Below are 26,408 nucleotides of genomic sequence, written 5' to 3'. Positions count from 1 at the left end.
GCATTGGACCCACACATAAGCAGCAAAAGTCAGCTTAAATCAGCACATGATCAGAGGGAACCAGCGTAAACCAGCAGCCATGGTTAAAAACCGACTTAAAAGCATACTCTTTTTTTTAAACGTTTTTGTTAATGTAAATCATGGAATTAATTCAGTGTGTTTTCATCAGAGTTTGTTTTTTTTGCTTGTATATTTACATTTAGTTTTTTTAATGCAAATTTTTGCATTTTGACCTTTTGAAATAGAAATTGGGAAAAAATATTTACTGTTACAATTTTTGTGATCATCAAAAAATCATCTAAAACATTTTTCTTTTGTGGGATTGAAAATGTAGACATAGGCTGTTTCTCAAAATGCGTTCTTCAGGGATCTTGCGTCCTCGTGTTCTCGTGCAACATCATCATTTAGCTGCCTAAGTTCAGTTCCAATACTCAAGACCGCAAGTACGGAGGACGCGTGAAACTTCCCGGATGTGTTCTTGATATCGAGGACGCAACGATGCAGACTTGAGCACCAAACTCGTTCTGGAAGTCCCAGAAGTCATTGCGACTGGAGCTGGGAAGCACAGCATTTTATTTAGATTTATTACAAAAGTTCAGAGATTATATATTTTTTTACCTCAGGAGTTTACCTAAACGAAACTAAACATTATCATGAACATCTTAATAAATGAATAAACACATTAAGGGTGTTTGTTTGCTGAAATTCGTTTTAAAATCTGTTTTATTTATATTGTGCAGCGTATATTTATGTTTTTATGCAGAGTATATATTTTGAAAAGGGGAAAAACAATAAATCAGTGTATGAATGCTGTAATGTTTAAAAAATTTACCATTTAAAATGGGTGAAGGTCATGTGATCATCAGGAAGAATGCAGCATGTCATTTCTCAAAGGACGCGTTCTCTGTCCTTGCGGTCTCCTGAGTTTGTTCTTCCGAGGACACCTGGCAAGACCGGTCTCCACAAGAACACAAGTCCGTTCTCTGCGTTCTTGGAATTGAGAAACAGCCATAGAATTTCACTGACAGTGAGATAGAGACGCACCTGCATCATTATGCAGGTTTATATAAGTGGATGAGTATATAGGACAGTTGCCTGTTGCTAATTGACTACCCACATGTGCTATTTTGTCCGCGAACCAATATGACGCATGTCATAGAGAGGCTACAACTTCACGCTTCGCACATGATATTGATTCAGGCATATTGATTGTCAGGTCAAACATAAGAGAAATCTCCACCAGTTACCTCAAGTGCTCATTCAGAATTTTCATTGGTCCTTGAGTTTATATATCTAGGTTGGCTCTATTTGGCAAATCAATGTACTCAATGAGTCAAATGATTCCTGCATGCATGTCCATGAATTATTCAAACCCGATGCTTTGAAGAGGTAAACAAAGGCCCGTTTCCATTTGATGGAGTGGCTCACCCTGAATGACCCAAACAAAATGCCATTGCTTTGTTCCAGGTTTGTTTTGCCAAAGCTTTTTAGACATCAAAATTCTTCTTATGCAGCACACAGGGATGAGATACCAGAATGCAAAGTGGCTTAAGCTTCGTGCATCATCTTGGTTTCATTTAACCTCATTGATATGCTCCATTAATGCTAAATTTAGCTGCTCTCGCATTCGCCATGCCCATAGATGTATTTTTATTAGCTACAACCTTTTTGTAATGCATGCATGTGCAACATTTCGTAATTATCTCTGACTCCTTGTCTTACACTGTTTGCATTTGCATTACATTTGTATCATTTAGCTTGTGCTCTGGTTTTTACAAATTGTGCTTTCTTCATACTGTATGACTGTATGTGGTAAAGTGCAATATTTGTTATTTGAGTGGTCAACAAATGGCCAGCATGCTCTTGTGAAAGTTATATGAGGCTTTTGCAATTATGCGGATGTCATGAAATGTTAGCAGGAATCAGGCTAGTTCACTTATTAGCCATTAGCCTTTACACTTTTATGACTGAGCAAATATGTAGGGGGTATTCTGTGAGGTCAGTTCGACATCAAATACAAGATCATGGGCAGCAAATATGCTTTGTGAAGAGGTTAATGCAAGGCTGTATTTACCAGGTTTTTTAGTCACAAAGCTTTAGCTAAAATCCTTTTGATGGCATATATACTTTCTTTGAGTCATCTGTTCAGTAGACATACAGTTGAAGTCAGAATCATTAGCCCCCCTTTGATTTTTTAAATTTAAAAAAATATATATATATATTTTCCAGATTATGTTAGACAGAGCAAGGAAATTTTCACAGTATGTCTGATAATATTATTTTCTTCTGGAGAAAGTCTTGTTTGTTTTATTTAGGCTAGAATAAAATTAGTTTTTAATTTTTTAAACACAATTTTAAGGACAAAATTATTAAGCAATTTTTTCGCTACTTTAAGCTATATATTTTTTCGATTGTCTACAGAACTAAGCATGGCCATACAATAGTCTGCCTAATTACCCTAACCTGCCTAGTTAACTTAATTAACCTAGTTAAGCCTTTAAATGTCACTTTAAGCTGTATAGAAGTGTCTTGAAAAATATCTATTTTATCTAAAAATGTCTAAGGCATGTGCTCAATTGTTACATTAATTTTAAGCTGTAAACAGCTGGAATAGTCCAGTTTTTCCAACATAGGCTCATTCTGAAAACATAGCCCTATACAAATTTCGGGAGATTATGATTTTGTAGTCAGAGCTACGTATGGCTGCATTTCATCTTTAAAAATGAATGCTATAGTGCGGTATAATGCTGTTCCTTTTCTTGCTTACCTAACTGCTTATCTCTGTATGGACTGCTTTTCTGCCGTTCCAAGTTTGTCCAGTAGCTCGACACTGTGCATTGACAGACTTAAAAAGCATAGAGGAGTAAAAAAAAAGTTAACCTTTAAATAAATAATTAAATAACAGGGTGAGAATGGGGTAAATACTGAAAATGTGGTAAAAATCAGGGGGCTATTCTTTTTCTGGATTTCTTTTTCAACACTGTTGGTTGGGTTTAGGGAAGCGAGTGGGCGGGGCAATCTGTGTTTTTTGAAACACTATTGGTTGGGTTTATGGTCACTCAGTACATCAGTCCGTGGACAGTGGCTCCTGGTGATTTTTTACAAGAAGAGCAGGCACGAATGGCACTCGTGAGATCTGCAAAAGCATACACAGTGAACTATGGTGGATTCACGAAAACCAAAACTGCAAAAAAAAATGTAGCTCCTGGAATGTATTTGGCGTTCTCCAGAAATGTATATGGTGTACGTAATCAGAATGAGCCTGAATTGAAATTATCTGTCAGATTGTGGATATTGTGTTGTAAGTGGAGTGGTACCTTTTAAAAACGCTAACACTTTACAAAAAGGCTGTATTAGTTCATGTTAATTATTGCATTTACTAACATGAACAAACAGTGAACAGTACATTTATTACAGTATTTGTTTATGCTAGTCAAGGTTAGTTCATAAAAATACATTTGTTCATTGTTAGTTCATGTTAACTCACAGTGCGATGTTAATATTAACAACTAATAATTTACAACTAATGTTAATGTAACCCCACTTACTAGCTGGCCTCCGTTACACTAACCCCCCTAAACCTCACTCCCATCTGGGTCACAGCACCAATGTAACCCCGCCGGTCATATACTACCCAACCTGCTCCGAGCTGGGATCGAACTGGCGACCTTCCGCATGGGGGTAGGTTGCTCTAACATGGAGGCTAAAACCATAGCGTCTGTCACTAGACCACCTTTAGAGGTCAGAGGAGTGAGGTTTACATGCACAGCACTTACTAGCTGGCGTCCTGAAAAGTAGGCTACACATACCCAAAGTGTACATACTGGTGGTACTGTAGAAAAGGCACCACCCCAGTGACAGCTCTTGTACTTTTATTTCCTAGAGTGTAGAAAAAATGGCATTTTATTTTACATAAGATAAAACCCTTCATGCCATGCATTTGTTCTCTTTTTCTATATTCAGGGTGTTGCTCAGACTTTATGGACAACATAATCCAGTTATATGGAATTCACAAAACTATTTTTAATGTATTTCAGATGCAAAAATACATTTCTATGCATCAGTGTCTATATATTGTATGCATTAGGAACAAAATGAAAGTACACAAAACTTGTGTATATCGGTTTTTGTTATCTGTGTGCATTCAGCATTCAGAACTCCTGAGTTAAACAAACACTTCACCATTAACTTAAACAAAATATTGGTAATCTTCAGCAATAAACATTTACATATGGCTTTGATATAATATGAAATGATTTTTGACTTTTCGCCGGCAGCTAGCTCTCTGCAACTCTCATGATCACCCACTGAAGCACGGCTGCGCCCCAGTATATTGATGGAAACTCTGTTCTGTTAAGTAAGCACTGTCTTTCAGATGAGATGTTAAACTGAGGTCCTGACTCTCTGTGGTTGTAAAAAAAATCCAAGGATGTCCTGTAAAAACCATCCTCCTAACCATCCCCACATCATAATTGGCTTCATTACTCCATTGTTTCATCCAGGTGAATGCTGCACACTGGAGGTGGATGAACAGATTCCCCCAAACATGTGTAAAGCACTTTGAGTGTCCAGAAAAGCACTATATAAATGAATTATTATGATATGATATGATAAGCCATAAACTGTTGTTGATATAATTTAATGGTATAACAAAATTGGCAAAACACTGCAATGGTTATTCAAACGTGTTCATTGAAGTGAATCTTTCAAAAGAACCTGTAGAAAGCAAGGGTAGCAAAATACTGAAAATTATATGAAATATGGAAAATATTCTGAAAATATATTATAAAATGGAGTTGATTCCCCTAATCAGGACCATTTTTTAATAGTCATAATCTAAATGTTTTGATCAGTTTAATACATTCTGGCAAAAGTATTTGCTTAACCATGACTCTGAATTGTACTGTATATTCTTTTAATGCACGTCAGAAGTCTTGCACTAAATTCTTTTCAACACACTTCAACTGTCTGCTTCAGAAGATGGCATCTGATATGTGAATACTCCAGATGAAAAAGACATATACTGTATACATATATATACATATATAACATAAAAGGCAGGAAAAAATAATATTGAACAAGGAAAAATATTGCATTCTCACTTTTTAACAATTCATGGCCATAAGCACAGTAAAAGCATGGTGAAGCATTGAGGCTTTTCATCCGGACTGACTTGTCCTATCAGACAAACATCTTAAGTGCACCAAAAGAATCAAGACTTTTCTTACTGTCAGGGCCATTAATGTCTCTGAATTGAGTTTTAGTGTCTTTTAGATTCACTTGTTGTGTAATTTTGTACATCTTCATTGATTTTTCCATAGTGTATCATTCAGCAGGGGGTCATATCATTTAAGATAAAAGAGCTCAGTATAGCACGAAAGCATATTGTAACTTTCAGAACTTAATACAAATTATTTTAGTCTGAAAACTATTTATTGAATCTTGGCTCCCAAAATGAGTCATTCTGCACATTGCATTCTCACATCTTCTTGGCCTTTTGTGGCACGTTGGAGTAATGGCAAAGAAAGACAAATACTGTTATATAGTTGTTATTCAACTAACACTGTATAAGATGTCAGGGATGTTCGCCAAGCATTGTGATATTTCAGGCTGCCTAATTCTAAAAGATCCTAATAATCGGAAAGAGTTTATATTCATCAAGGTGCCAGATCATGACAAACTTGTATGTTTGTGTGCCACATTTTTATGATTTTTTCTCACAAACCATTTAGTGAGCCGATCAACAATGTGAAATTTGGATGTGGAATTGTGGATTTGGCTTGAATAAGGACTAGAATTTAAATGACTATTACTTCAGAAGGTTTAAAATATAGGTTTGTAAAGATTAACATACACAGGATATTCTCTATGAAAAAGATCTATCAATTAATCAATAAAGCCAATAAATTAATAGTTTTGCTGCTGATTTTTAGGATTGCATGCAAATGTGATTGAATGCATTAACATTTGTGCACTGTTCAAATTGACCACCCTTTTGTTATGAAAATATTCACTGAATTAAACTGCTGTAAAAATGCATCAGATTAATAATTTATTATTTTTTTGGCATAAATCTGTTAATCAACTTCAGTCCTGATCAAAACTACTAAATTGCTTAGAAAAATTAATGATAAAAATTTAATTGCCAAGTTCACAAATGATGTCACTGATTTGGTGAAAAAAAAACACACAAAATGACGTGTTTTATCACACACTTAGACACACATTCACACACTTTAATTTGCTATTTTTACTCCATATAAAATATAGAAACTAAGCTTTTTTTTTCACGGGCCTATCTAAAAGGTTAATGGTGCCAACTGATGATTAACAGCAAAAATTACAAATTGGTCCTCTTCCCAGTAGAGACAACCACCAACAATCAAAAATGCATGATTATATGGTGTTGTGGGTTTGTAATAAAAAAGTGGTTATAATGGATGTCAATGAGGCAAAAACAACCACCAGCAGTAAATTATGGAGAAAAAAAGAAAATTTATCAAAAACAATGCATAAAAGGTAATGTTGTTTCATATAAATACATTTTTTGATTAAAAAAGTCTAGTTCACATTTACTTTTTATATTGAAAATACGCATTTTGTGTGTTTTTCATCAAATCAGCGACATCATTTATGAATTTAGCAATTAAAAATTTTAATTAAAGAGAGCAATTTAGGAGTTTTGATGAGGACTGTGGTTGATCAACAGATTTATATAAAAAAATTACATAAAATATTTATCTGATGCATTTTGATAGCAGTTTCATTCAGTGGATGTTTTCATCTCTAACATAATAAAAGGGTTGTGAATTGGCTCACAGTGTAACATTGAGTCTTTTTAAAAAAATATTCAAAGCATTTTCTCAGATTATGTGTCAAAATAAGATTTGTCCCTAAGATTTGTCTCTGCTAGTTGAAACCCAGAGAAAGTTATGGCCAAATTAAGACACAAAATCACCCCAGAGTGGATGAAATATACCTAACAGTAGATAAGGGTTAATGCCAATTTTACAGCAACAGGCCTCAACATTTTCTTTAGAAAATATTATTTTTCTTCAGGATTCATTTTTGCTTGTCATGTTTACAAAAATAGTCTCCAGGATATTTTTTTAAAGTATGACCTTGGACAACAAAACCAGTGTTAAGCTGCACGGGTAAATAACTAAAAATACATTAAATAGGTAGAAATTATTGATTTTTATTCCAAATATCACTAGAATATTATTTAAAGAGAGGAGGCACAGTGGCTCACGGGTGTTCCGGTTTCCCCCACTGTCCAAACACATGCGCTATAGGTGATTTGAATAAACAAAAGTGGCTGTTTTGTATGTGTGTATGTGAATGTGAAAGTATATAGGTGTTTCTCAGTGCTGGGATATGGCTGGAATGGCATTCGCTGCGTAAAACATATGCCAGAGCAGTTGGTGATTCATGCAGCTGTGGGTACCCCTGCTAAATAAGGAACTAAGCAGAAGGAATGAATGAATAATAATTAAATATCTTGTTGCATGAAGATATAAAAAATGGAGGGTTCCACACAATTCGTTCATGTTATCCCAAAACAAATTCATTAAATTAACTTGACAAATTTAAATTGATTAAACATCAAATAATTAAGTTGTCCCAGATCATTTTTAAAGGGCACATAGTTTACCCCTTTTTTATGATTTAATATAAGTATTATGGTTCTCCTGAGTGTGCCAGTTTAGGTTCAGTTTAATACACAGTTCAGATTCTTTTGTTAAAAAGTGTCATGTAGGGGGCGTGTACACAGCTCACTGTTTTAGGGGTGTGTTGCTTCACATGAAAATTAGTTTCAGCTTCTCGCCCAACAGACAGGCAGACTGAGAGGAGCAGGAATGAGAGGATCAGCATTCAGCCGTACATGTACGACTCTGACACAGACCAAGCAGAGAGTACAAAATCATTTGTGTCTTTGTATAGTTTTACAGCCAACTGTGTGCTAGTTTCAAGTGCCGAGCTTGTACACTGAGACTAATAACCACTGAATTATAATAATAATAATTCAAAATTCTAATAACCACTAATAACCACTGAACCACACTGAATTAACTTTGACTGAGGCACCGGATGCGCCGCTCGAAGCCGCGACACGGCACACTAGACTCTCTCTGTGCAGAAACATGAAGTGTCCCGAATCGTTGCACCACGCATTTTAGAACTCTAAACACAGGTTTCCATCAGGGCACACACAACGGCGCCTGAAGTCGGCGGCTGTCCGCAGCGCCCAGTCGCCAACTTGAACTTCCGCTGCGTGCACCCCGACAGAAACCTACGCCCAGAATTCCAAAATGCATGTCGCTGCTTCAGCGTCGCGCCACGCAAAGCAGAGCTCCTGGTGTGCGACCTGCAGATAAGTTTATTTTAGTTCCAACTAGAGACACGCACATGAAGCAACACGCTTGCACTTTTCCAGCTGCACCTTGTTATGATCACAGAGAGCTTCTGTGAACAATGAAAAGTACACATGTTTGCAAACCTACCTAAAGGTACAACCAATAATTCTGATTAGAGCGATAATGTGGAGAATATTGATCTTGTGTTGAGCCCAGTGAGCCTTGCATCTAAAAATAGAGCAAGGATGTTCCTTTAGTGATATCGCTTTGACTCAAATGCTGAAAATGGCGGACATGAAACGACAAACTGAGGATTAGGTGACGCGTGCTTGTCAATCAATATTTGTGGGTGGGGGGACCACACTCCTATGTCAAGTTGTGGTCGGTCTGAAAACCGCTCCAATTGGTCCACCGTTTTATGTTGTTAAATTGAAAAAAAAAAGGACCGGGTGTGTTTCCCCAATTTGACGGTATATACACTATACTTACACACATGTCTGTCCAAACAGCTTAAAAAGTAGATTTTTTTTACCATAGCTTCCCCTTTAAATCAGTAGTTTAAACAAGCAGCAAAATCTTTTTTTATGTGTACTTTAAATATATTAAACTTCATTTATGATTAGTAATATGCAGGCACTTTCAGTTTACAGATTTTCAATTATGTTCATATATTGTCCTGTCCCGGCAAACCGTACATCAGTGGCAAAAGTATTTAGTCAGCTTCCAGATTTTATACTTTACAACTCTCAAGTAAAAAAAAAAAAAAAACATTACTGGTTTTATGGTCTATTTTCACAAATAGGGAGAGCAGGGACAAAAGTAACAAAGTGATTTTCACAGAACTAAGTTTCCAGGCTATAACAAACGGCACATTCAACATGCCACCCTTGATGGAGCTGCTAAATATCACCTGATTTCAGGACTGTGCCCCTGTGTTCTCTTTTCATGCATCACATAAATGCTCAATCTACAGGTTATTTAGTGCAGTAACACATCCTTAAGTTTGCTAATTTTGAGGCTTTCAGTTTAAAAGTAAATCAGGTTTAAATGGCAGGAATTTCTGTGGGGACGAAAGTAACACTGTTATTTATGTCTCACTGCTAATAGACAAACCTTTATTTTTTACTTTCACAGTAGTTTTCAGTGTGATGTTTACATTTTGCATTGCTTTGGAAACATTTGATGGAGCTGAAATTTTAAATGAAAATGCAGTTTCATATTTTTGGCAAAAATAAAGGACAAAATATGTTAACATTAACAAGGTCATAGTCAGATATATTTAAAATAAACAAGATTAAGCCAGTAAATCTAGCAAATATTGCTGTTTCTTTTGACCCACCTGTGTGTTACTTTCGTCCCTATTGACGGGGTCAAAAGTAACAATGTGCAACTTTTGTTTCAAGTGAAGTTATATTGGAGTTGTTCTACATTGATAGAGCACTCTTGTGAGTTAGTAACCACAACAATATATATATATATATATATATATATATATATATATATATATATATATATATATTTATATATATATATTGCCAAAAACCTTTTGTAAAATGGTACTTTCATCCCCGCTCTTCCCTACTGTAGCAGGAAGTGTTACGGATTCAAATGCAGGTGTATTGAGAAGGGTCAGGCAAGCAGCGATCACAATCAGGAGCCAACATATGTATTTAGGCAAATCCAAAATTGTAGTCGAATACACAAGCCGATGGTTAAAAGGCAGGCACAGACAGAATTAAACAAACAAAACAAAGCGAGGGTCAAAAACATGGCAAGACAAGGTAAGGAAAATGCGTCGTAATGCTCACAGTACAGTTTAACAAGACTGTATGTGTGTTTGTGTGCTGTATAAATTGTCCAACTAATCCGTCTTTGAGCAGCTTCAGCTGTGTAAGTGTAATCAATGGAGAATTGGAGCAGATGTGTCTTGCATGACAGGATTTGTAGTCCATATTCTGGCAGAATTGTAGTTGTTGTAGAATTGTTGACACCTATGTAAATATTTGATAATTAAAACTGTTAAAATATCTTTGATTAACTACACATTTTGTTTTACAAAACATTTTTAAAACACCATTTAATTCATCACGAGAAACGTGCATTTTTCCTCCTTGACGTGTGCTCGATTGTTGACACTAATGCATTTTCTCCATCGACTTTAAAAGTGTAAGTGCGCCTTGCTCTCAAAGAGGCCTATAGCCGATGATTGACCGGTCCTGAAAGCCCAGGTCTTTTGGTCAAATATCCACCTCCTGGGAAATGCACTTACAAATGGAGCACTTGGAGACCACCGCCGAGAGAGAGAGAGAGACTTCTCCGCATGCACCGCGAGTCTTGCATGCGCCTTTCCCCGGAGAGCGGCCACCGCGGCGAGCGCCATGTGGCTGATTGTCAACCTCCGCTCTCTCTCCATCACGGAGCTGCGGGATGCCCTGAAACACGTCCAATCCAAGCAGATTATTCCCAGATAAAGACTCGGCGACAAGAGCTCTCCGAGGGACACTCGCTTCTCCGTTTGCATCTGTATTTTTTTTCCAGGAGTCTTCGCAGGACTCTTCCAGAGATGCGTTTTCTGCGCTCCGCTTCCCACTGGCACAAATAGATGAACAGATTTCCGTCTCATAAACAAGGTTCTGGTTCCATTGAGTGATTGTGGATGAATTGCACTTAATCAGCTGCTGTGTTCAAATATGGGCTCTGGTTGCCAAGCGCTGGGTCTGCTTGTGGCTACACACATTAGGCAGATGACAACATTAACAGCGGAGTGTGTGTCGCTTGCATTTGTGATGGCATTGTTATTAGTGGCACGGCTGACTGCATCAACCTGTTAAAGTGAGACACTGCAAGCCCATGCTCTTTCATGCATTTGTCAGGCCTTTTGGCTTTCATAGCATGTTTTTCTGTGTCTAATGTAAAGAAAACATTCAGAATGTACCTTCAAGTATTAGTTTTTTCACACTTTGTCAATTTAAATCTATAGTTCAGTATGATTTTAAAGGCCTGCGTTTGAGTATAAAGCTCCACATCAGAAAGCAGTGTTGGGGAGAATACTTTGGAAATATAATAGATTACTGAATACTGATTAAAAAGTACCCTATTTAAAATGTAATAAATAGTGTACCTTTTCAATTATTTTAGAAAAGTAAAGTAACTGATTAAATCATATTATTTTTTAAGTTTCTAACGGACATTTTTAACTAAATCCATTTCAAGCATTTAAACCAAGCTTGAGTGACCTTACAGTAGCTTTGTTTACTGTTAGAATATCAACATCTTTCATCACTTTAATAAAGATTATATTATTTTTAAAGTACAGCCACCACAAAACCAGACCTTATAACAGAAACATTGTTATTACAAAAACTAAATTTTAGTTGAGCAGGTTTTTTTTTCATTTTTAAATCAAAACAACTTAAATCCAAGTCAATCATATCTTAGTGATCAAAAAACTGTAAATGAAACATGTGAGGCAGAATTGATTAGTTCAGTTATGTACTGTCAATAATATGTTGTACTAAACAGCAACACATTATAATATATAACAGCAAAAACAAAACAAAAAGTCCAGGTGTTGCACATTTAAAATATTATAGCAATTTATAGTAAAGGGAAATATTTGGGAATAAGCATTATATTGTGTATATATTTACAACTCTTAATTAAAAAATTACACTACACAATGTAGTATCATTAGTAACTATCATGAACTAATAATAATTACCATAGTATACTTCAGCCTTTACTACAGTAAACTATATATATATAGACCTCCTCTCCCTCAGTCATCTTTCCATCAAGCAAATTTCTTGTTGGCACAATGATTGGTTGGCGACGTCACCGACTAGAGTGAGAGGTGACAGTAATCCACCAAAACGTTTGTTGTCGACCACCGTGAAACAGGAAGAGGAAGAATTCTTCATTTATGCCATCATATGGATTTACTAAAATCAGCTAGACACCAGCCTCACAGCTCTGTGAATGTCAGGCCGTCACGTATTGATCTGCGATCGGTAAATTTAGCTTATGGTGATGCTACTGCGCTACTTCACTAATAAAATAGCTTCGCTACTGAAAAGCAATGTGATTTAAAAGTAGTGACGCTAACGCCACTCTACTGAGAAATGTAGTTTTGCTAGTAGTGTCACTACTTGTAGCGTAGCTACTGCCCAACAGTTTTAATGTGAGAAAATGCTGTTTGTAGTAGCCTAATGCTTTCAGAGGCAGAGAGGATTAACCTAACTGGTAGACGTGGTGCACTGCAATCAAACCGGAAAACCAATCAAAAGCATCAGATAGCAGCGCTTTAATAAATAGCCTTAGCAGAAGGCATCGTGCATATCAAAAACAGGCAAAGCAACAGATTAATATTATTCAACATATTTAGATGTAACCCCATTTGTAATCTTTAACATTTTCATAAGTAACTATAATTTAATTATACATCTTTTCTCAGTAACTGTAACAAGTTAGTTACTTTTATTTTGTAAGTAAATTACGTAACGCTGTTACATGTAACTTGTTACTTCCCAACACTGTTAGCAAGTCTTAATGCGAGACGCTGCAGACCCAACACACTGTTTTTTTGGTTTTTTTGCATTTGTCAGGCCTTTTAGTAACGTATTCTTTTCTTTCCAATGTAAAGAAAACATTTAGAATGAATATTCAAGTGTTAGTTTTATCGCACTTTAAGTGTGTAGATAACAATATATATTTGCAATATATATTTTTAAATGCCTGCTTTGAGTGTAAAGCACCATGTCAGTAAATCTTAAGGGGAGACGCTGCAGACCTAAAACACTTACAGTTTTTCTCCATGCATCTGTCAGTTTTGAGGCCTTTTTGAGGCTTTCATAATGTGTTTTTTTCTGTCCAATGTAAATAAAACATCCTAAATGTACATTCAGGTGTTAGTTTTATCTCACTTTGTCAGTTTAAGTTTGTAGATATTAATTGCAGTATATATTTTTTAAATGTTGCGTCGAGTATAAATCTCCCAATCAGCAACACTTACTGTACATCTCTCATTCTAGAATTGTGGAAACATTTAAAGAATTTTTTCAATTCATTTTTTCTAAACTGGAATGAAACAAATGCATCATTTAAAGTAAAGTGAATACATTATTAATATAAAATAAGGCATATTTGTAGAATTTATTGTTTTTTTTTTAACTAGTTCTGTTTCTATCAGTTCTTTACAAGGTTAGCACTGCTAAACTTAGCAATGACATTTCTGGTTAGCACTGGCAGTGGTGTGGTTTGAGTCCCGACTGGGCCAGTTGGCATTTCTGTGTAGAGTTTGCATGTTCTCCTAGTGTTGGCGTGGGTTTCCTCTTGGTTTCCAGCACATTCCAAAGACATGGAGTATAAGTAAATTGAATGGGCTAAATTGTCCGTAGTGAATGAGTTTGTTTGGATGTTTTCCAGTGCTGGGTTGTGGCTGGAGGGGCATCCACTGTAAAATATATGCTGGATAAGTTGGTGGTTCATTCCACTGTGTAAATAAATACCCCTGATAAATAAAGGGACTAAGCCCAAGCCAAATATTTTTTTTTTTACATTTAATTAATGTTACAGATTAACATTAATTAATCTTACAGAGTTGACCAGAATGTAGGGATGTGTAATGTGTAATGTAATGTGTGTATTTATATGGCGCATTTATTGTGTATGACCATACACCCAAAGCGCTTCACAATCATGAGGGGGGTCTCTCCACACCACCACCAGTGTGCAGCATCCACTTGGATGATGCGACGGCAGCCACAGGACAACGGCGCCAGTGCGCTCACCACACACCAGCTATTGGTGGAGTGGAGAGACAGTGATAGAGCCAATTCGGTGGATGGGGATGATTGGGAGGCCATGATCGTATGGGCCGATAGAGGGACTTGGGCCAGGACACCGGGTTTACACTCCTGCTCTTTTACGAGAAGTGCCATGGGATTTTTATTGACCACAGTGAGTCAGGACCTCAGTTTAACGTCTCATCCGAAAGACGGCGCCCACTGACAGTGTAGTGTCCCCTTCACTTTTACTGGGGCGTTAGGACTCACATAGACCTCAGGTTGAGTGCCCCTGCTGGCTTCACTAACACCACTTCCAACAGCAACCAAGGGATAGACACAGAATGTTTTTATTTTTCTAACTGAAATCCCAAATAACAATATATGTGTTTTGTGCAAATGTTTAATTAACTAAGTAGAGTAAACACACACAAAAAAGGTTAAACTTGGAAATGCCAAATCTACCAACAATCCTAAAATCACCCACATAAACGGTCTCATTTTTATTCATTATCTTTATTCTGAAGCTTTTTACACAGGGATTTGTTCAAACATACTTTGCCTGGCTCAATACAACATTTTATCGGACCAATTACTGTATATTTGTTTTGTTTGGAATATTTGCTAAATCATGGAGTGATAGAAGAAGATTCCCAAAATCTCATCTGTAGACTCCTTACGTCAAATTAATAATAATAATAATAATTAAAATAATAATATTAATAATAAACAATTAATATTTTTGTGTTAGATAATATGGAAATTACCTCACATTTTATTAAGAATGCTTTATTATTTAAACCTAAAATTTTAGAAAAAAATATTTGATTCTAAATGTTGTATTACGTAGATATACATTTTTTCTTTTCTTCTTTTGTTCTTGTATTCACTTGCAGTGTCTTTCCGTAATGTGAAGCTTGTTGTCAGCTGTGGCCAATAAACCTTTAGCACACTCAAACTCTCCCGTGAATGTGGACCATAAAAGTGCATAATGTTTTCTTTTCCTCTCTTCCTTCATTTTAGTGGCTCGCTCTCTCCACCGAGACAAACATTTGAACCTGTTTATCCTGAACTCAGTGAAGGTCTTGTGGTTTAAAAAGCAAAATCAGCCTCTGTCCGAGAAGAGGCGACTGGAGAAAGTGTGGTCTTGCTCAGTTGCTCCGCTTGACGTGTGTGTGTGAAGTATGTAAATACAGTGAAACACACAGCTCCAGGCACAGTGAGACGCTGAAGGTCAGTCGTGGGTTGAAGCTTTTTTGTGCTGCTGGAATGCTTGACAAGTGTGTGTGTTTGTTTGTGTGTGTGTGTGTGTGTGTGCGCGTGTGTGTGAAGAAGTCCTGTGGTTTGTGTATTATACCTGACACCATATTTGCAATATAGGCACAGTAATGAGTGAAGTGAATATTATTGAATATTTAATAAAATATTATTAAAAATGTATATAAATAATTGTTGATAATGTATATTTATAGATAGATAGATAGATAGATAGATAGATAGATAGATGGATGGATGGATGGATGGATGGATGGATGGATGGATGGATGGATGGATGGATAGATAGATAGATAGATAGATGATAGATAAATAGATAGATAGATAGATAGATAGATAGATAGATAGATAGATAGATAGATAGATAGATAGATAGATAGATAGATAGATAGATAGATAGATAGATAGATAGATAGATAGATAGATAAATGGATGGATGGATGGATGGATGGATGGATGGATGGATGGATGGATGGATGGATAGATAGATAGATAGATAGATAGATAGATAGATAGATAGATAGATAGATAGATAGATAGATAGATAGATAGATAGATAGATAGATAGATAGATAGATAGATAGATAGATACTGTGGGTAGATAGATAGATAGATAGATAGATAGATAGATAGATAGATAGATAGATAGATAGATAGATAGATAGATAGATAGATAGATAGATAGATAGATAGATAGATAGATAGATAGATAGATAGATACTGTGGGTAGATAGATAGATAGATAGATAGATAGATAGATAGATAGATAGATAGATAGATAGATAGATAGATAGATAGATAGATAGATAGATAGATAGATAGATAGATAGATAGATAGATAGATAGATAGATAGATACTGTGGGTAGATAGATAGATAGATAGATAGATAGATAGATAGATAGATAGATAGATAGATAGATAGATAGATAGATAGATAGATAGATAGATAGATAGATAGATAGATAGATAGATAGATACTGTGGGTAGATAGATAGATAGATAGATAGATAGATAGATAGATAGATAGATAGATAGATAGATAGATAGATAGATAGATAGATAGATAGATAGATAGATAGATAGATAGATAGATAGATAGATAGATAGATATATAGATATATACTGTGGGTAGGTAGATAGATAGATAGATAGATAGATAGATAGATAGATAGATAGATAGATAGATAGATAGATAGATAGATAGATAGATAGATAGATAGATAGATAGATAGATAGATAGATAGATAGATAGATAGATAGATAGATAGATAGATAGATACTGTGGGTAGGTAGATAGATAGATAGATAGATAGATAGATAGATAGATAGATAGATAGATAGATAGATAGATAGATAGATAGATAGATAGATAGATAGATAGATAGATAGATAGATAGATAGATTGATTCATTATTGAAGTAAACAACATTATGATTAACTGTGACTATACATATCCTCCTTCTTTGTTCTATTTATATATTTTCCGAGAACACACAGACAGTGAAAATCAAAGGCTTATATGTTTACAGTGGATTCACGTAAGCCTCTATTATTTAGATGGAAACAGCATCTTTTCATCTTAGATTCTATATGTAGATATGAGCTCTGGCTGCTGTCTCTGTTAATAATTAAGGGGAAAAGTGAATAATACTCCTTCGTCAATGACCTCTGACTCTTCCGGCCTTCATTTCTGGCCCCCAGGCACTGACAATGACTCCAAATAACACGAAATATACAGTGTTGGTCTATAAAGCCTTGGGTTTATATACTGTATGCTGAAATGTGTGGGAGAGAAAACATCTCCGAGAAGAGATTAACAAGTTTAAGCCAGATGCGAATATATTGGTTTTAAAGCTGACTTCATCTTGACTGGAAATTATTTAAACACCTTACGGAATCCTTAACACTGAAAGTCTTCATTTAAAATTTATTTATTCGTTTTGAGTAAAGTTTAATTACTATGAGACTTTTTTTAATGAGGTTGTGCACTGAAATATTATTGTGTAACTGGTTTTTATATAGCAACAATGTTGCCTGAAATATTTTAACTGTTCTAACATATTAAAAAGTGCACTCAAAGTGCAGACTAAATTACTCATCGTTTCTAAATCCACTTGGTTTAATTCATTTTTCAGCAAGACATTTTAATCATTTAAAACATGGCAAGTTTAGTATGACTTATTCTTTTTATATATTTTAGTAAGCACAGGTCAGAATAAGTATGTTGTTTATTTGCTCATAAGTATATTAGCTACACTGATAAAAAAATAATAATAGTGCACTGTAAAAAAAAAGTCTTGTTGGCTTAAATGTATAGTTGAATCAAATAAATTGTTCTAGTCATGTCAACGTACATCAATCAAACTAGGGCTGCACAATATATTGTTTCAGGTTTGAGATCGCAATGTGTGCATCCGCAATAGTCACATCGTATACAGTAGATATGCAATGTTGAGTTGACTTTGCAGTGTCATTTTTACATTAACATACACAAAACCATCAAGCATGAACTGTTTATTTCACTTTTATCTTTGCTTTCTTGCATTTATCTATGCTTGTAATTTGTTTATTACATTTTATGCCTGATTCATTGCCCTACAGAATCATCCCAAGCAATCTAATGAATACTTTTGGAAACACTGTAGACCAATTCTCACTATTAATTAGTTGCTTGTTATTGAGATATCAGTGGTTTATTAGTACTTTTAAACTACATATTATGTATGATCTTATTCTACATCCCTAATACTACACAATACCTCGACTATCTTAATAACTATTTAAAAGGAGCAAATTAGGAGTTTATTGAAGCAAAGTCACAATGGTTTGCTAAAAGCGAGAATTGAACCTTAAAATTAAATAAGTTATTTTTAAATAGTGCTATTCAATCATTTGCTGGAATTGTAAATATAGATACAGTGTTTTGCAATATATATTGCAGGAAAAACAAAATATGGAAATGTCAGATGTTTCTAATATCAAGCAGCTCTAAATCAAACTGACTAATAATATTAAGTTAAACTTTTGTATAAATGAAAACATTTAGTTGAAACCTGATTCACTCATAAAAATAAGTTAAAGCAACATCAAAATATTTGTTTTCTTGACTTTTTGTCATAAAACAATTTACAGTGCGATAACAAGTAATGTATATGTAAAATGTAGATGAAATCAGTTTCATAAATGTAATTTAATTCTAGTCTTTATATTTTTCATTTTTTATATTTCTTCTGTCACTAACTTATTTTTTTAATGTTTAAGTAAGTACTGGTCAGGATAAGTATGTTGTTTATTTTTTCATACAAATATTTGTTACACTAATAAAAATAATCTGTCTGGAGTTTGCATGCTCTCCCCCTGTTGGTGCGGGTTTACTCAAGGTGCTCAGTTTCCCCCACAGTCCAAAAACATGTGCTATAGGTGAGTTGGATGAACTAAATTGGCTGTAGTGTATGGGTGTGTGAATGTGACAGTGTATGGGTGTTTCCTATTACTGGGTTGCGGATGCAAGGGCATCCACTGTTTAAAAAATATGCTGGAATAGTTGGTGGTTTATTCCACTGTGGCAATCCCTGATATAATATGATGATGAATAAATAATAAAAATAAAAATTAGTAATAATAATAATAAGCGACACAAGGGCCCAGTGGGTAGCATTTTTCGCCTCCAAGCAAGAAGGTTGCTGGTTCGAGCCCCGGCTGGGCCAGTTGGCGTTTCTGTATGGAGTTTGCATGTTATCCCCATGTTGGCATGTGTTTCCTCCAGGAGCTCCGGTTTCCCTCACAAAAGAGCCTTGGACACCTTGATTAGCGGCCTCAGTTGTGCTCGATTAGAGTTGGTGTGCAGAGCTGCGGTCCTTCAGGAATCGAGTTTGAGAACTATGCTGTAGTGTATGTGTGGGTGTGAATGCAAGAGTGTGTGGGTGTTTGCCAGTGCTGGGTTGCGACTGGATGGGCATCCTCTGTGTAAAAAATATGCTGGATAATTTTGCGGTTCATTCTGTTGTGGCAACCCCAGATTAATAAAAGGACTAAGCTGAAAATAAAATGGATGAATGAATAATAATAAGTAATTAAAATGTATATAAAATCTTTAACAATCTTCAAAATTGTTGAAAAAGTTGAATTATAATAACTATTAAAAATGTATAAAAAGTTATAAATGTAATTTCATTCTCGTCTTTGTATAATTTTTATGTTTTTTTCTGTCACATGTAATAAGAATCACAACACTGCAAGACTATGAACAGAAACACTAATACATTATTAAAAAGCTTCACACTTTTCTATTAGTTAAAATTTAGTATTTATTAGTATTTATTAGTTAAATACGCCCAGCTAATAGCACTCTTATCCTGACGGTATGGTGTTGGTAATCAAAGACCAGTTACCTTGTTTCTTTGGTTTGCAAATGCAATTACTCTACAGTAATTATCCTACAACAAAATATTCGGTAGGCAGGATTTAATGAGCTTGCATGCAAGGTATCTTCCAAGATTTTTGCATCAGTGTCTTGATTAGCATTTCACTAAAACCACCATTGTTATTTCCGTCTCTATGCCAAATTATATTTTATCTCGTTTCAGCAACTTTACTGCTCAGTTTGTTGATTTAGCTCTGTTTCTTTCCAGTATTGGCAAATTTCAATGTTGTATTTTCTTTTCAGTTATGAATTTATGATGTTGAGTATGATGTGCGACTGTACAGAGAGGTGAAAATGATATACAAGAGATATTTAAAACAGCCTTTAGCAATTTTTTTTTTCTGTAAAGGAAAATCAGAATGTACTGTTAATGATGCACCTTAATAATAATAATGATATATAATAATAACTAGTGATGTTATAGGAATGTGATTTATTTTGACAACGGCTACATGCATTTCCATATGCTTAAGTGGTAAATATTCAAGACCAGATTGCATCAGCTAGACACCATTTTGTTTGCTAGTTCTTTGCTTTTTTATACCAGCTGCCAGAGATTGAAAGTGATGTATTACAGATACTTTAGTTGTAGTACTTAAGTATATATTTTTATTTATTTTCCTCAGCCTGTTTAAGAAAGTGTAACTCAACTCCAAAGTAAACTCCCAATATAAAGCTGGCTTTCATTAAAGTTTACATAAAATGTGTGAAGGGTCATGTTAATAACCTATTGGTTTCCCTTATATTATGCATGTAAAATATATTCTTTTCATTACAAAAATCATGATGGTGTATACAGTATATCGCAGAAACTGCTTTAGCTATTCATTTTATCATGCTGTATATTCAGTTTTTATTCACCTGCTGCATGCCCAGAATAATTTTCTACCCATCCCGACTGTTCCTGCTAAATTTAGTTCTGGTTTCCATAATCAATAAACAGATAAAATTGTAGGTTTTGCAAGTATTGCACACTGAAAACCCTAATGTTATCTTAAACAATAGAGTAAAGTTGAATGAACATAACTTAAAATTAAAAAAATAGGTCATTTTCAAAAATGTAGTCTTGACTGTAAAATTCTAATCTGTGCAATCTTTTAAGTGCAAGGTATTTTTTAAAATCAGAAAACAAATGGCTTCAGGTATAATCAATCATTATAATGTGAATAAATTACTACTTTTTGTTGAAGTTCTTTATAAAAATTTTTCATAGTATATTACTACACACACGCATGCACACACTGTACACACATGCATATATATATATATATATATATATATATATATATATATATATATATATATATATATATATATTTGTCACTTTTTTGTTTTGTTATTTATGGAATAATGGGGAAAAAACGCTGTTCTATTGGAACTACAGGGCACTAGAGGGCGCTGGTCAGACACCTGGAATGTATAAAAGGTGAGTGGGTGAATGAAAAAGAGATTCAGTTGTGGTAGAGAGAAGCATGGTTTCTTGGAGCTACTTCAAACTGTTTGTATTGTGAAGTCCTAGTTGGGAATCCTTGCGTTTTAAGCTCAGCCTTGGGACTTCCTTATTGTCCAGATAACTGAATGTTTGGGAAATGTATTGGTATGCTGTCTGAATAAGATTTGACGTTTTGGATACCATCATTATGAAGTTTCATTCCTCAATTTTCTGCAAGTCGTTAAATCAACGCAAAAGTAGATCAACAGATCTTAAGTACTAAGTTTGGTGAACTGAATTTAAGTATAGTCTACAAAAGCGGCAAGTTAATCAAAATTAAATATGCAAGTTTTATTAGACTTCATTACTCAATGAAATTGAGGCAATGAGTTTACTCAATTAATTTAGTTCAGTCAACTCATTAGGGTTTTCAGTGTAGGCTAAATGTCAGTTTTGTTTGCCCCTTTGTGGTGAGAGATGAGTGCCAACTTAAACCTGAGGTTCCAGTCTTGTGACTGCTAAAGGGTAAAACTTTGCTTTATGCATTAAAAAGACATCCATAAATCAGACTTGCGCTGGAGGGGGTCCGGTTTGGGAACCACAGGATTTAATCTTTGTTATTCATCTCTGTTGGCTTTATCGAACATGGACCTTCAGCATGCGCTGGGGCGGTTTGTTGACGAGTGTGACTCGACTGTGATGAGATTCAGCACTTCCAAGTCCGTGGCCATGGTGGTCCATCGGAAAAAGGTGGTTTGCCATCTCCAGGTTGGAGGAAAGCCCTTACCCCCGGTGGAGGAGTTCAAGTATATTGGGATTTTGTTTACGAGTGAAGGAAGGATAGAACAGGCAGCAGTAATGCGGTTAATGTACCCGTCTGTTGTGGTAAAGAAGGAGCTGAGCCGAAAGGCAAAGCTCTCGATATACCAGTCAATCTATGTTCCTACTCTCACCTATGGTCATGAGCTTTGGGCCATGACCGAAAAGACAAGATCTCGGATACAAGCGGCCGAAATGAGTTTCCTTCTCAGGGTGGCAGGGTGCACCCAGGACCACAGGAGGGATTATGTCTCTCGGCTGTCCTGGGGATGCCTCAGGATCCCTCCGGAGGAGCTGTAGGAAGTGCCTGAAGAGAGGGAAGTCTTGGGTCTCTTCTAAGACTGCTGCCCCCATGACCTGGCCCCGGAAAAGCGGATGAAATTTAATCAATGATTAAATTAAGACTTGCCTGATGTTGGTTTCCTAACAGGAAACTGACCATTTTCTAATGCAAGCTGAAGGACAACGCATCTTCACTTTGCTCTTTCATTTTGCACTTTGCATTGCATTTTGGTAAAGCCCGCTCTGAGGACCGTTATGCACATAATGCAAGCACCATGCGTTCATCATGTGAAACAGTCGTGCACTGGCTTTACCAGTGCTCAATAAAAATGTAGAAATCAAAGAAATGCTGTTCCAAAATAACGACAGGACTCGGGAAGGCTATAATGTTAGATTACCTCCTCACGTTCAAATTACTACAGAGTTACCGACCTGCAAGAAAACTGGTTGGGTCCTGCAGCTCTAACGGTACATCTGCGCGAATTCAGACCTCTATCTTAAACAGAGAATCTCAGAACCTTTATCTTAAACAGAGATTGAGTATGGTGATCTGTTTCAAACTGAAATGGAATATTGAGCAGGGGTTGTGGTTTTATTTTTGTGCTCCTCCTCTCATCTTTCACTAACAGCAAAGCAATGGTTAGAGAGGCAAGGCTAAGCTTAAATCACCTAAGCTATCGAACTGATGTTATCAGAGAAGCACTGCGATACCAGAGCGGAGGCAAATGAAAAAAATATGTTTTTTTTTCTTCAATGAATTTATTTGCACAAATCAATTGTTCACCTAAAGATTAACAATGTGTGCCAGCAAAATAAATGTGCGGACTTGTAAAAGGCAAAGAAAGTGCAACATTTGAGGTGTTTCTGTGAGGTTATAGTATGCAGTTTCAAAGTTAACCTGCAATTTCAGTTTTACTGGATGATTATTATAACCTTTTCTGAGTCTCATGTAGTGCCTGCTGAATTACAGCAAAAGTAGCCAATTTCTACAAATTAACTTATAATAATAATCAAGTGATTTTACTTACACAGAGTGACTTGTACAGTATATGTGACCAAAAAAAAAAAAAAACATTTCCATTTCAAATTTAAGGAAACATTCTATATTTGAAGTGCTTTAAAAACTATTTTTGTAATAATAAGAGTTTTGTGTAAAAATTGATGTGCTTCCACTAGGTGTATTTTACGTTAGCATTTAGAGTTTGTGCAGTTCGAAGGGTAATGTTAACACAGCTGGTCAAACATTTAATGACTTCCAAGACTTTCTTCTGGACTCTGCATGAGGGCATTTTGCAGCTTTGAGTATAAATGAAACACACTACAGGAGCCTTTAATATTCTAAGAGTATTTACAGTACATGAATACTGAATTAGGTGATGATATTCATGTGCACATTTATGTGTCACAGTTCAGTTTGGATTGGATTTTTTTAGACGTGTACACTGTACAAATGAGTTTCCTCGTCTGGTGCCATCATTGTCCTGTTTAATAGAAAGCCAGTGATTTACATTACTGAAACAATAGACCATTTACTATTCATTTAATTTAAGTTAATCAATCAAAAGTGACAGTAAAGACAACAAAAACAAATTTCAAATATACTGTTCTTTTAAACTTTCTATTTATCAAACAATTATGATTATGAAAAATATCACACTTTTCACAAAAACTATTCTGAAAGATTTTATGACTCTGACTACTGGATTAATGATGCTGAAACTTGCCATCAATTGATATATATTGATGGCATATATATATATATATATATATATATATATATATATATATATATATATATATATATATATATATATATATATATATATATATATATATATATATATATACATATAAAATAAACATCTTAATTTATAATATCAAAAATATTGTTGTTTTGCTTATAAGTTAAACATTCTTACCAAATCCAAATGTTTGAACTACTTACTATCTTTCTAATAAAAATTGTTACACAGCTCTCGGGAATACTTGATCCTGATTGGTCAATCTCGACATTCCAGTTGGCATTGGTCAATCGCTAACAACCACTGAAACTTATAACACAGACTGTATGAATTGTTTGAATGCCAATTAGTCAGACCTCTGTTTTTGATTGTTTGGTGTCATCTTGTGACTGAATAAAGCCTCATTTACACTATGAGCGACTTGCAGCAGCAAAGCTACAATCGACCATTCATTTCAATGGGGAGTGAGCGACTTCCGAAACCTCTGTGTATGCTCAGTGTTGCCAGATATAGCTAACCCACCCAAACGCACAAAAAACCCCACCCAAAATAGTAGATTAATATTTTATTTTAATATATTGGAATTGAAATGAACCTAGTTACTTTAACTGTCATAATTTTTTATTATACAGCAGCCAACACTAGCAGTCACAAAACCACAACATAACCGGATCACATCGAAACACGGCTCACTCTCAACCACACACTGCACTTAATGTTGTGTAGACTACACTACCTACTAGAGTATGTTTTACTTTTAAAATGGGAGATAAATTTGTCCCCTTAGCCATTTAAAATTCTTTTGAACATAATTAGGTGCTGCTTGTCAATCGGACAACACAGTCTGCTGTCTTTCTGTCAATTACAGAAAAAATTATTGCTAATATGTCATGATAAAGCACTGGGAGTTTAACTGCTGGCGCTGCGTGAAGCGCGTGCAGAAGAATGGAAGTTAGATTTGTCCGCAAAGTCAGATTTTAATAAAACTTTCCTTAAATAAGTTGCATTAAAAAATTTACATGACAAAACTGCCCAAATTTTGTCAACCCTCCTATTTTTTATTGGGCACGAAACCACCCAATCTGGCAACACTGTCTACATGAGCCACAATAACTGTTGGCGACCAGGTGGGCGTGTCGAGTGATGTGACAAAGTTGAGAATCCTTTAACTTTATGCAATTGAAGAACGACTTTCTTGAGTGACAGTCAATAGGAGCACAAGTAGAGCTCAGGTGATCCTCTCTCAGCTTCTGCAGAGGCTGGTTGTATTTTCCATGCTGTAGACCGACACAGTCCTGAGTTTGCAGCAGATAAATAGCATCAATGACAGAAACACACGCTTTTTTCATGATTATCTTTGTAAGCAAGCGTTGTATGCTCTGTTTCCATTTATGTTTCAAGAGTTCCGACTTAGATATGCTTGGTGTTATAGCAAGTTTGGCATGCTGTCCCGGGAGAGAACCCTGAGCTTGGAGATTCTTTAGCTCGAGGCTCCCGCCTGGTCGGTAAGCATATAAGAGGATCCGAGATCAAGTAGATCTCGAGAGCTCCTCTTAGAAAAGGGAGGAAAAGGAGGAGATGGGGTGGAAGGGGGGATTCTTCCAAAATGAAGATAGAGCAGTAGGGAAAAAACGATTCATTTATTGTAAGCTCAGATCACTCTGATGGGATTATTACTGATTACAGATGAGCACTCTATGTGAATATCACCTTAAATGTTGACACCGTGGGCTTAGTGGTTAGCACTGTCACCTTCCTGGTTTAAGTCCTGCTGGGTCAGTTGGCATTTCTGTGTAGAGTTTGCATGTTTTCCCTGTGTAGGCGTGGGTTTCCTCCGGGTGCTCCAGTTTTCCCCACAGGCCAAAGACATACAGTATAGGTGAATTGAATAAAAAAAAAATTGTCCATAGTTTGTGTGTGTTTTTTATGTAAGAGTGTTTGGTTGTTTCCCAGTACTGGGTTGCAGCTGGAAAGGCATCTCCTGTGTAAAAACATATGCTGAATAAGTTGGCGGTTCATTCCATTGTGGCAACCCTTGATGAATAAAGGGACTAAGCCGAAGGAAAATAAATGATTGAATGCTACCTGTGCAACCATAAGGCGTAAGCTAGCGGTTTTATTTGCCACCCAGAGAGATAGGCAGCTACAAAGTTGCTGCTAGTGTGAATGGTAATACCTAGGTTAGCGAGAGCTGCGTTTAGTTGTTTTTATTTCTGTAAATTTAATTAAAAGACGAATAAATTATTACAGCTCAGATCAGTGTTTTGTGTCAAATTGTGTACTTTTGTGACAAG

General features: G+C 35.5%; 1 protein-coding gene across 15 annotated transcripts in view; it reads left to right on the top strand.

Moving 5' to 3' along the window:
* The window catches only part of fibcd1a (fibrinogen C domain containing 1a), a 398,615-nt gene that overhangs the window by 98,698 nt on the left and 273,509 nt on the right, over positions 1-26,408 (top strand). For 4 of the 15 annotated variants that reach the window (XM_073910105.1, XM_073910108.1, XM_073910103.1 and 1 more), the window contains one exon: positions 15,164-15,373. The exons of the other annotated variants lie outside the window; for them this stretch is intronic. The gene's annotated coding sequence lies outside the window, so the exon portion shown is untranslated. The remainder of the gene's footprint in view (positions 1-15,163; positions 15,374-26,408) is intronic. 15 annotated transcript variants of the gene reach the window in all.

The sequence above is a fragment of the Danio rerio genome, chromosome 8, assembly GCF_049306965.1.
Source record: "Danio rerio strain Tuebingen ecotype United States chromosome 8, GRCz12tu, whole genome shotgun sequence".
NCBI lineage: Eukaryota > Metazoa > Chordata > Actinopteri > Cypriniformes > Danionidae > Danio > Danio rerio.
This window is presented reverse-complemented; position numbering and strand designations above follow the sequence as displayed.